Here is a 13,171-nt window from a genome sequence, read left to right on the forward strand (position 1 = left end):
AGGCATTTTGATTACCTCAGCGTCGAAAGGCGTAAAGGCGTAGTTTGCCACCTCGCCTTTGTTAATTTTCTCCTCGTCTTCGGAGGAGCTCGATTCATCCCAATTTTTGTTCTTCTTCTTGCGTTCAAAGCAAGTAGTTCCGTTCTTTTTGCTTTTTAATTTTTGTTTCATTTGTAGTTTAAGTTCACCATCACTTGAGCTTATGCTCAAGTGGTCTTCAAATGTTCTATGTCCCAAATCCTTCCTGTTCTTTGGAAGGTGGTTCTCAAGTTCTTCACGTGCATTGCACGTCATTTCATATGTGATCAATGAATCAATTAGTTCTTCAAGTGGAAAAATATTTAAATCTTTTGTTTCTTGTAAAGCCGTTACTTTTGAATCCCACTTCTTAAAAAGAGAATGCAAAATCTTGTTCACAAGTTCAGAATTCAAAAAACATTTGCCTTGAGCTCTTAAACCATTGACGACATTCGTAAAACGGGTATACATGTCACCAATGGTTTCGCTTGGCTTCATTTGAAAAAGCTCGAAATCATGCAGTAAAATATTAACTTTCGAGTCTTTGACTCTACTAGTTCCCTCGTGCGTGATTTCAAGAGTGCGCCAAATATCGAAAGCCGTTTCGCACAAAGAAACCCGATTGAACTCATTTTTGTCCAAATCGCAAAATAAGGCATTCATAGCCTTTGCGTTTAAAGAAAAATGCTTCTTCTCTAAATCCGACCATTCGATCATTGGAAGAGAAGACTTTGAAAAACCGTTTTCGACAAGATTCCAAAGTTCAACATCCATAGAAATAAGAAAGATCCTCATTCGGGTCTTCTAATAGGTGTAGTCCAATCCGTTAAACAACGGTGGACGAAAAATCGAAAAGCCCTCTTGAAAGCCATGAAGAGCCATTTCTCTCGGGTGTAAGTCTGAAATGAGAAATACCAGGCTCTGATACCAATTGTTAGGATCAAGAGCACTAAGAGGGGGGGTGAATTAGTGCAGCGGAAATTTTTCAGCGATTAAAACGAAAGCTGCGTTCGTTCGATAAAAACGATTTCGATGTGAAAGCCGATTCTAAGATTACTTTAACTTGAGATTAAGCGAGATGACGTTAAAGTAGATCTATGAAGGCAGTTTGCAGTTTATGATGGAAAGCAGAATACAAGCGCAAACTGAAATGCGACGTTCGTACGATAAAAGCCGATTTACGTCTAAACGCAGATTTAGAAAGTTATGAACTTAGAAACTTATTCGTAAGATCGCAGAAGGCAGTAAACAGTTATGATTGAAATCAAAACGTAAACGTAAACTGAAATATGATGATCGTACAAAAAAAGCCGATTTATGTCTAAACGCAGATTCGAAAAGTTCTGAACTTAGAAACTCGTTCGTAAAATCGCAGAAGGCAGTAAGCTATTGAGAAGTTTGTAGTGAAGGTAAAATGCTCAAAGGAAATGCAAACCGAGATTTAGAGTGGTTCGATCAATCTTGACCTACTCCACTTTTGGCTTCCTCCACCGACGAGGTCACCGACGTCAACTAGAGGCCTTCCTTCAATAGGCGAAGGCCAACCACCCTTTTACAGATTCACTCCTTTTGACGGGCTTAGGAGACAACCCTTACAGAAGTTTTCTGTCCTCTCTTTACAACTCAAACTTTGAAGAACAGAAGGAGGAGAACTTTTGGTCTTTACAACAGTTTTGAGCTCTAAAAATCACTGAAAAATATCAAGATTTCGGGTAAGTTCTTATTGTCTTAGTGCTGAATGGGTGGGGTATTTATAGGCCCCAACCCAGTTCAAATTTGGAGCTCAAAACTGTCAATTCCCGAAATTCTGGGATCAGGCGGTTGCACCTCCTGACTAGGGCAGTTGCACCGCCTGGCAGAGCTCGAAGACTGAGCCTCTGGGCGGTGCCACCTCTGTCAGGGGCGGTTGCACCTCTCTACCAGAGCTCGAAGACCGAGCTCAGACGGTTGCACCTCTTGACTGGGGCGGTTGCACCGCCTGGCAGAGCTCGAAACTTGAGCTCAAGCGGTGCCACCTCTTGTCAGGAGAGGTTGCACCGCCCAGTCTCGCTTGGAGACTGAGCCCAGGCGGTGCTACCTCCTGGCTGGGGCGGTTGCACCGCCCAGTCTCGCTCGGACACTGCCTCCTGGGCGGTGCTACCTCCTACCCTAGCGGTGCTACCTTCTAGCACTATTTCAGGTCCGAATGGGTTGATTCATTCGGCCCAATTTGGGTCTTTCAGGGGCCCGATTGCCCCAAGATTAAGTTAATGGGATCACCTCCCATTTCTAACTTGATCATTGTGCTAACTACAATTATTTCCTAAGACATTTACTGCAACTTGCTCCGGTACGTCAATCGCTTCTTTCGGCGAGCTTTCGGCGAACTTCCGTCGATCATCCGATGAACCCTCGGTGATGCTCCTGCGGACTTCCGGCAAACTCCTGGACTTGCGACGATCCACTTGGCGAGTTCCAACGAGCTTCTTTGGCAAGCTCTTGGACTTCTCGGATTTGTTCCCGTAGAACCTCCGACGACCATCCGAACTTCCGTAGAACTCTCGAACTCCCAACGTGATCATTGTCTTGACTCCGGCGCAACTCCTGCTGCATGTCTTACTTTCATCGTAGTTAATCCTGCACATGTAAACAAAACTTCGATCGAGACAATTAATCATAAGCAATTAACCAAGTTGTCCGGCATGTCATTGGTCCCTCGACGCTTCGTCCGATTCTTCGGCGCATCGTCCTTTCCTGCGGCCTATTGCCCAATCGGCCAGTTGGCTCCGCAACTCCGATATCTTGGCACAATACCCGCTCTTCTTGGCCCGATGCCCGAGTCCACGGCCCGAAGCCTTCTGTCGATACGTCGACCGATCCACCGGCCCGACGTCCAATCTTCTGACATGTTCCTCCGGCACAACATGATTTTCCTACTTTAATTGTCTCATCCTGATTGAGGCATCTCTGTGTCACTCAAAACGCAGATTAAATCATAAACATTTATCAAGTAGTTTCATCATCAAAATACGAGATTCAACAAAAGAAAATATATGAGCTTACAATGACATTATTTAATGAACATAACATACCTAAATAATTTTGGATCAAAGTCATTAATGCGACATGACCAAGGTTCTTATAAGATCTGATCTATCTAAAACTCTTCATAAATTGTAGAACCACAAAAGACCCAATATTTTATATTTCAAAACTTTTGATTATAAATATTTTATTTTAAATGACAAGGATGTCTTTAAATTTAATATAAAATATGATGAAAGGTATTTTTCTTGGATATTCTTCTACCTCTAAAACTTATCAAATTTTAAATAAAAGATCTTTAGTTATTGAGAATATATTCATGTTGTCTTCAATGAATCTCTTCAAACTAAGAAAATTAATTTTGATAATAATTTTAAATTTGATAAATTAAATTTAAATAAACTCTCTACTCTTCAAAGCAATTTAAATACATATACTTCTAAAGAAATCTTACCTAAGAAATGAAAGTATATAGATGTACATTCTAAAGATCTTATTATTGGGGATATAATAAAACATGTTCAACCTCATTCTTTTTAAAAAAAATGTTTATACAAATACTATTTTTTATCTCAAATTAAGCTTAAGTGCATTGACAATGCTTTTAGATATGACTCATGAATCTCAATAATCTATGAAAAGCTAAATCAATTTAAATGAAATAAAGTTTAAATACTTATTCTTAGATCTAGTGATCATCTTATAATTAACACGAAATGGGTCTTTAGGAATACATAAGATAAACAGATGTCGTGATTCAAAACAAGATTATGATAAGCCAAATGTTTCAACCAAGAAGAAGATATAGACTATGAATAAACATTTATTCCTATAACTAGACTTGAAGGCATAAGGATACTTTTTACCTATGTATGTTTTAAAAATTTTAAATTATTTCAAATTAGATATTAAAAGTATTTTTCCTAGTGATTTTATCTCCGAAAAAATTTATGTTGAACAACCATCTAAATTTAAAAATGATATTTTTCAAATCATATATAAATTATTTAAGATTCTCTATAGGTTAAAATAAGCCCCTATGGCTTGATATAAAAAGCTTAGCTTTTTTCTTATACAAAATAACTTTTCAAAGAACAACATCGATACCACATTGTTTATTGAATATTTTAATAATAATTTTTTATTATTTAAATTTATGTTAATGATATTATTTTTTGTTCTACTATTGAATTTTTATGTGAATCAATTGCTAAGAGTATGAGTTGAGAATTTGAAATAAGCTTCATAGGTGAATTGACATTTTCCTTAGGATTACAAATTAAACAAATAAATAATGAGATTTCAATTAGTCAAACTTAGTATATTCTTAATTTATTAAAATAATTTTATATGAAAAATGATAAAGCTATCAACATACTAATGAATATCTCTGCTAAATTAGATATGGATAATGAACGAAAATGCTTTGATTAAAAGACTTATAGATGTATGATAGGTAGTTTACGATACCTTACTGCAACTAATGATAGGACTTTGTACAAGATTTCAAATGATAGGACTTTGTACAAGATTTTAATTTAATCTTAAACAATCTTATTATAAAGTAGTAAAAAAAAATTAAATACTTAAAAGGAATGTTGGGATTATGATATCGTAAATCTAAAATTTTTGATTTGATTGCTTATATTGATGCTAACTTTGTGGGATATGGAAAAGATGGAAAAAGTATCTTTGAAATTTATTAGTTCTTAGGTCATGTACTTATTTCTTGGTCATATGAGAAGTAAATCTCTATTGCACTATCTACAACTAAAGTTGAATATGCTATGGCAAGTGCATTTTGTGCAAAGATAATTTGGATGAAAAATACTTTAAAAGATTATAAATTTTGCTTTTAAAATGTCTATATAAAGTGTGACAATATTAGTGCAATTTGCTAATCAAAATATTCTATTCAACATTTTTGAACCAAGCATATTGATTTTAGATATCATTTCATTAGGAATTATATAAGTAATCATGATATTTTTTGGATTTCATAGACATAAAATATCAACTTATAGATATTTTTACTAAACCTCTAAGTAGGATTTAAATTAACTTTATTAGAAAAGAAGTAGGAATGTTGAATCTTTCAAATGTATAATTAAATACCTTTTACTACTACTTCTTCTATGATTCTTTCTTTTTACTGATATATGAGAGAGATTTATCCAAATGAATTATGATTTATACTAGATTTTTCTCTTGACTTCTTAGTGTCTATGAATTGAACTTATCTTTAATGACATAATATTGAGATCTTTCATTACCATGATATCAAAGTAATTTTTATTTTCACAAAATTGGATCATTGATCTACTCCTCTATTTTTGCTGATGACAAAAGGAGAGAAATAGTAACTTATGTTTTTTTATCGTTGACAAAGAGGGAGAAATAATGGCTATTGTTTAACTTTTATTTATCTTTGTCGATGACAAAGGGGGAAATGTGGTGACTCATACATGAACAAGTAGAATCATGTTGTCTATTTTTTTTCTTTTTTGGTTATACAACTCATATTTAATTTATGCAAATTGTTAATTTACATTTATCTCTTGATTGACATTATATCGTGATAATGGTTGAAATTTAAAATTTAAAATGATTACAATTATAACTAGAAATTTAAACCTTCATTGAATAATTAGGTTTAAAATGATAATATCAAAAAGATTGAATTTGTTTCAATTTAAATTTAGGATAAGTATTGAAAATATATATGCTTTTTATTTTTGAGTTCAAATTCTTCGTAATTTTTATAATATAATGGGAGACTTGTTAAGACCCATTATCAATTGGTTATCATCATAAAAAAGGAAGAGATTTTTGAATCATGAATTTTAATGATGAAATTAATTAATAAATTTATTGGACTAATATAATTTTAAGATAAATGATACAGGAAAATACTTCAATCATGGAATTGGACTATCGAGGGGCTAACTTTCAAGTAAGAGAGCTAGATGTTGTACGAGAAAATTATCGTATCAAAAATTGAATGCCGAGCTAGAAGATTGGTTGACGTGTTGGAGATTAGATTAAATGCTATAGGTTTAGGTATCATGCTAGAAGGATCAAATACTACATCAGAAGATTGGATGTCATGAAAAAATCAACATGCTGGTGGAATGTGAAATATGTCAAAAGAAAGGGTGATGTACTAAAAGTTCAGACAAAGTGTTGAAAGGTCGGATGACATGTCGGAAGAGTGGATAATATGCAAAAGCTTTAAGGATATACTAGATGAATGATTAATTTATCAATGTTTTAATCGAGGTAATTTCAACCCAATTTAAGTTAGTATTGAGCTAAAACAAAACCAACTTATTAATAAAACTATTGGGCTTAAAGTGGAGCTAAATTATGTATGTTAGCGAGCCTAAACAACTTGGGTGGTGGTACTAGCAGACCCAAGTGATAGTATCGCTTAAACTAGCCAACAAGCACTATTTGTTCTTTGTTAACATTTTAAAACAATGGTACTACTTAGGGCAATGATAATATCACTTAAAATTCAAAAATTATGATGACGGTACCATCAAAGTCCAGAATCATAACTCGTGTCAAAAGTGTCGATAATACCATCCATATCTTAAAATTTCAAAGATTTAAAAATTTGACTCAATTCATGAAGTCTTTTGGAGCTTATAAATATCAGGCTTTGTTAATGGAACTTCTATTCCAAATTAGTGAAGTGTAAATCTTTTATGAAAAGATTTGAGCTTTCATTTTGAGCATAGTTTAAGTTTCCTTCTATAAAGCTCGATTGAAATTCTAATTTATAAAAGATAAAAGAACTTTAAAAAGGAGAAAATATTAATAAGAATTATTAATTTTCGCTTGTCGAAAAGAAAATCGATAGTAAAAACCAATAACTTCGAGAAAAGAAAAATCAAGAGTGAACATACATCGAATATGTTTAATGGTGACTTAGTTTTTTTTTTTTAACTAGTAAATTAACTTGGTCTCGATTTTAAAAATATGTTGATTTTTCGATCAAATTTTAAAATTAATTAAAATTATTATTATACTAATTCAATCCTCCTTAGTATCATTAAGATTCTAACAATATAAAATTTTATAATAAAATTAATAAAAACTCATTTAAAAATACATAAATATATATAACATTTGCACTCATCTATTTTTTACCACTTGCAATAATCACTTACATTAATTTATAATAAAAAATTCATGATTAAAACAATCATACTAACACATCATAAGATATATAAAGAACGAAAATCATATTTAAAACAAAGCCTATAACACTTAATCATATCCAGCAAGAGAAATAAATACTTACCCAGATTTTTATTATTTAAAAATAAAAATTATTATTTTAAATATTGCGTTGAATTAGTCCGTGAAACCCTTATATGTATGTGGTGATCACGATGGCATGAAATTAAAGCAACGAAACATATGGGCGAAAGACAGTCACATCATCAATGACTACGACGATAAATCTGAGACTTGTTAGTTGCTGCTGTATCAAGTTATAAAAGGTCCAACAAGCACTTCTCTGGCAACTCCACAATTTAATCAAGCCGATGACTGTCATTCAGCATGAATTATTGCCCTTTTATCTTCCCATCTGATTTCCAACTCCAATAATGATGTGTCTTCGAAATGTGTCTTGTGGTGATTTTGCAATCCCCCAACAATAGGACTCTCGTGTCGGTGGCAACCCTTCTCAGCCATTGCAACAAATACCTTGCATACCTTGCATCCCTTTATCAACAAATACCCGAATCATAAGGAGAAATCTAGATGGAATAACAAATCTTAAATCTACTCTTTGCAGAAAAAAAGTGAAGTGTCATCTTGCAGTGAATAGCGCGCAGCAATCTTTGCAAGCATGCCGAAAGCACAAGAGAGTAAGAGAGCAGAAGGCAATATAAAATCAGAACCTTGCTCCTCCCATGCCTACCAATAAAATATGTTAGGAGGAGCAACCCAAGAAATAGTGTCATCAACGCCTACCTTTAGTCTTCCAACTCCAATGCAGCGCACCAATTACCTCATCCCAATAACCTTCTCGGGTCAGAATCGGTGCTTGTCATTCCTCTTGTGCTTCACTACTCATACAGGTATCAAATCAACGAAATTTGTTTGAATGGATTGGATCCAAACCAAACTTCATAGATGGTGGCAGGAGGCTAGGAGTCCCTTCGGGAGGGCTGCGATAGACAAACGACAAAAGATGATTTGCTGCTTCTACGAGTGGAAGAGGAGGAAGCAAGAGGCGCCAACCGGAGAGATATCTCTATCGGCAGAAGATGATGGGGTGGGATGATGGATACAAGCGGCGGTGGCTCGGATTTTTCCTCCGAAGACCAATAACCAAAGGAATCCTACTAATATGGAAAACTATTAATCATCCTCTTCCCAAAGTGGGTCTTGCCCCTCGATATAACATTTGCAAACTCTTAGGGGTAAATAAGTCAAAAAATATATATTTTTTTAACAATTCAGATTTTCTCTGGTACCAACTAATGAATTGGTATCAAGTAAATTATACTAAACTAGCCATTCATAAAATTTGTACCATAATAAATACCAACTAATCATGATTAATTACTATATTATAAAATCATTACAAAATAAAATCAGTCGGATCAAGTTAGAGTATGACGTAGATCTAGTCAAGTAATTCATAAAATTTGTACAATAATGATTAAATGATTTAAACCACTGAGTGAATAAATAATAAATAAAATATTATATTATTAAATTATTATTAAATAAAATCAATCCCATCAAGTCCAAGTATGATCTGGATCTGATCAAGACCCGGCAAGCGGGATAAAGTTTCTCTAGGTTATTCGAGTTCCTAGAATTGCATCATCAATCATGCTCAGATATGAGTGGTTGTTTTCTCCTGATCATCATCTCTTTTCAACTTGAAGATTTTTCTTTCTTCATCTTCTTCTCCAGAAACTGATTAACAAATTACAGATGTCATCAATTCTTGATTTATTTCTGTGCCTTTTTCTCCTCTTCTATAGGAAAGAAAGGTGTCCGTCCATGTGGCCAGCAAATTCATGGACGCTACCATGCTACTTACTTCCCTTCGATTACTACCTCCAAAGCCGGCATAATCCGCACTCTGCAACATGGGCTCTGTTCTGCATTTCTACAGATGAACTTTTGGATAGTTCATTTATGATTTCTCTTTGAATATTAGGACAAAATTTGCCAATAATCTGAGGGAACTGCAACCATTCGACTTGGAACATCTGCCGAAGCATTTTTTCTAATTGATGTGCCACCCACCGTATGACAATCTGCACATACTATCTATGTATGATAACACTTCTTAGAGCAGATTTAAGTCAAAATTCCTCTAGTCAATTTCAAGTCAAAGTTCCCTATAATAAAGCCATCATGCAATTTTCAGCAAATTTACATACATACATACATACATACATAGATATTTCTGGCTAATTAGTGTTGCTCCCCTACGAACACATTTCACTTGTGTGATCGATCTACTGAACCCAAGGCCTGATGCCTAGCTAATATGGAGGATGACATGCAGGAGAGTTTGTGATGGCATTTGCGTCTCAGAAACTTCATCTATCTAAGCGTACATGGAATCCCCCCTTGGGTACCCAACCATGAGAGTGACCACTTCTTTAACAACTACTATGTGCATCCAATGGCTACAAGGACAAGCATATGCTTCTAGTCCACAATGGTGGTCAAGCATATGGTAACTTTGTGCGGTCCTCTACTTTTTGGATGACCCTCCACTTTAACAATGAATCTTGAACATGTCTCCAAAAGTTTGTCATTCATCTTATGCTCATGCATCGTATATTTTGCCCGCGCTGGCGAACACAGTCTTGCTATGCAAGAAAGACCACCTCAATCTCTCAGCTACACCAGTCTCCAGCTCTAAAACTAAATTGAAAGTTCCAAGCTTAAGACCGGACCGAACCCCGAATCCAAATATGCTACTTATTAATTGCTACTAGAAATTAAATTTGCTTAAGTAGATTTTCCAAATCTGCTTCTGCTCCTAAATCTACATGGTGGCATGGCAAAGACTTCAAGAATGAGTCGTTGCTCTCCTCCATCGAAGTGCAACATTCTTCACCCACCTTTTTTTCTCCCTTTTGCTTTCTGTAAAGTAGAAAAATATTCTCTGGAGCTTTTAAAACGATTCGATCTCTTTCTTTAGTCACTTTCATCAACCAGGAATTGTCAAACATATCATGGACTGGGATTACTTTGGCCTCCCACTAACTATCCTATCGCAAACTTATCTCGGAGAAATGCTATGTAGGACCGGCAAAGGCCATGCATCCCACCACAGTCATCAGATTGTCCACCGCTATCACCTCATACCACGAAGGATCAAGACAAGTTTTGACACATTGATCATTCCCTGTCCCACATTAAAAAGAAAAAAAAAAAAAAAAGAAGCTGTTGATCATTTCTATCTTCAAATTCATAAAGAGAAGGCAACATAAAATTGCCATCGGATTAATTTTCAAGCAACCGGTAATACTATATTTCCCTGATTCGAGACGGACTTAATGAGATGATTGCCGCAAGTTTGCATTTTCTAAACAAGGTGAACTGTGGCCTGAATCATGTTATGCAGTTTCTTGAGGATACGTTAAGACTGAAACAGAGGAATAAATCCTACGAAGCCTGATTTCCAAGAGCATCTTTGTGGTTGCAGGAGTTCCCAAAACAATCATGGTAGTCTATGTCAATAGTTGATCAAATACTTCATTCACTTTCCCTTCTTTGACAACCTTGAAGCACCCAGAAATTAAAGTAGCATATCAGAAATCTTCTTGATTCTTTGGTGTCAAGTATAAATCATGTTGTGAAAGCCTCGAGTAATCACGCAAAACAAGGTCACCAAGTCTCGAGTAAACACCACAATGAAACCAAGACAACCATTTGAAATCCTCTCTATTTTTCTTCCTCGGTATTCCAAAGTACATCATATCATTCTTATATATAGACAAAGATCAAAGCCGAACGCCTACAGATAGATGGCAAAGCGCATGGCCTCCCCGACCATCAAATCACCTACCTCCGCTGCATGGAGACGGCCCCCTGCTTCCATGTCCTCAGCCTGGCATGCAAAGCAAGTCGCTACCGCCAGCGGCGCACGAGCGATCGCCAACAGCGTCGCGAGAGCTCCCCACGGGCGGCGCGCGGCCGCTGCATCCTCGGGAGTGAGCGCCAGAGCCGCCTCGTCGAACACCCGTGCGCTGCGCTTCTTGGGCCATCTCAGCCTCCTCGTCACGGCCGACAGGAGCTGCAGCATGGCTACCACCGGGAGCTGTATCAAGTCAGAAAGGTAATGGAAGATGGTTTGCTTCTACCGACACCTCCAAACTTCTCCCTGCTCTCGAGGGGAATTCTAATGAGCAGGCGATGGGGGTTGGCCACTGCCTGCTCTCCTCTTTTTGCTGGTGCCTCTCTACCGAGAGGTGCAATGATTTGCTAAAGCAAGCACGATAGGGATGCACATACACGACGAAGTGACTCCCCTGGGAGTCTAAATGGAGACCTTGGATATGATCATGTTCCAACTTAGGCCAAATGGTTCTACTTTTTGCGTTAAATCGAACCCAGTTCATCCCTTAAAAGGTACTGTTCTTAGGTTCTGTGTTTCCTTTTTCTTTTCATCCACATGATGCCATGCCATTCCATTTCTTTATTTCCACCGGTAAAGTTAATTTGATCTCCTTGCGCTGGAATCCTACTCGACAGGAAACCGCAACCTGTTACTGATTTCCTACAGAAACAGGGAACAATCTACCATAACAATTGGTTTAGATGATCACATCTTCGTCAGAATGTAGAGATGAACCAAGTGGGAACAAAGAGTGCTGAATGAGTGCGTTACAGTGAGATGGAAAAGTGGTGAAGTGAAGTGATTTCTTGATCTCATTTTTCCACTACGTTATATTATATTGGGTGAATTGTAGTTGAGGTGGACCGTCATCATCCCCAATTATGAGAAAGTCAAATGGCATTAGCATGTAAGGTCAAGCACTTACCAAGCAAGATGGCAACTAGTGGCGTTTCAAAGGGAATGATGGCATGCACTTCCTCCCGAACAGAAGTCTAAACCACAGACTTCATAGTGGGAAGAGTCTTTTTGGATGAAATGGAATATGGGAGTCGAGTTGGACAAGTTGACGGGACTCTCTGCTGGGACTCTCTGGGCTTTGCTCGAGGCCACTTTTGAAGATCACATTTCTTGTCATGGTATCTTCCACCTGATGGATCGAGTAGCTGCTGAAACTTGATTTGCAACCTTGGAAGAGACGAGAGATAGATTTAGTCCATAGGAAGAGAAAGCAGGAGCAGGATCTCCTCCTCGTAGGTTAGGGCGTTGCACGCACTGCAATATGCAGATAACAACGCTCAGACTAATTTGGGTGCATGGAAAGTGGACAAGGATTAGGTTTCTCGGCCAAAAGGCTTGCTTATGAATCCAGCTGTGGCAGGCTTTATGATCACAAAGTGAAACAGCTTTTGGAACATATGTGTGGCTGCAGATGCTCATCCATCATCTATCTGCTTTGTAGGTTCCTTGGTTTGGCAAGGCAAGCTTCGTTTGTTTAGCAGCAGCAGGTGCAGACAAGAAGTAACGTGTTTGGTCCGCTCTACTGGCAATGATTAAAAGGTCGGATTCTACGTTCCGCATCCGATCACTTTTGCTGTTGCCCTCGGCGAGCAAACTTGTGTGGCTTCTTCACTTGGGATAAGATGAGGTAGAAGAAGGAGAATGCTGGTTGAAAGCACAGTCCTTGCGATGGATAAGCATGCGAGCCAAACTATGAATCACATTAGTTATCTCTGCTTTTGTTTTTTTTATTTTTTATTTTTTATTTGTTACCCATTAGTCTTGATCTTAGAGGTTGAGAGATCCATTCCTGTCGCTGACCTGAATGCCTAGTGATGCAGCCAATTCGATGTGCTTGCCACGATACGAGTCAATGGCCATGGTGGTCCGCTGGCTAATAACAATGTTTTCTTGGACTCACTTTGCTCCCTACCCATTCCAAACATGTATAAGATTTGCAGCTTAAGTCACCAGGAACCATGACTCGGTAGATATGCCGATACGAGGCATTTCGGCGAT

General features: G+C 36.9%; 2 long non-coding RNA genes across 2 annotated transcripts; both read right to left on the reverse strand.

The window, feature by feature from the left end:
- Positions 1 to 7,336: 7,336 nt before the first annotated feature.
- Positions 7,337 to 8,391, reverse strand: LOC135594298 (uncharacterized). Its single transcript, XR_010480054.1, has 2 exons — positions 8,032 to 8,391; positions 7,337 to 7,779 (listed from the first exon to the last, which is right to left on the reverse strand). It is a non-coding gene; the product is annotated as an uncharacterized LOC135594298 (long non-coding RNA).
- Positions 8,392 to 10,950: 2,559 nt separating this feature from the next.
- On the reverse strand, positions 10,951 to 12,493 carry LOC135593366 (uncharacterized). The gene is made up of 2 exons (XR_010479552.1): positions 12,081 to 12,493; positions 10,951 to 11,815 (listed from the first exon to the last, which is right to left on the reverse strand). It is a non-coding gene; the product is annotated as an uncharacterized LOC135593366 (long non-coding RNA).
- Between the last annotated feature and the right edge of the window lie 678 nt (positions 12,494 to 13,171).

This window comes from Musa acuminata, chromosome BXJ1-9, assembly GCF_036884655.1.
Source record: "Musa acuminata AAA Group cultivar baxijiao chromosome BXJ1-9, Cavendish_Baxijiao_AAA, whole genome shotgun sequence".
Lineage (NCBI taxonomy): Eukaryota > Viridiplantae > Streptophyta > Magnoliopsida > Zingiberales > Musaceae > Musa > Musa acuminata.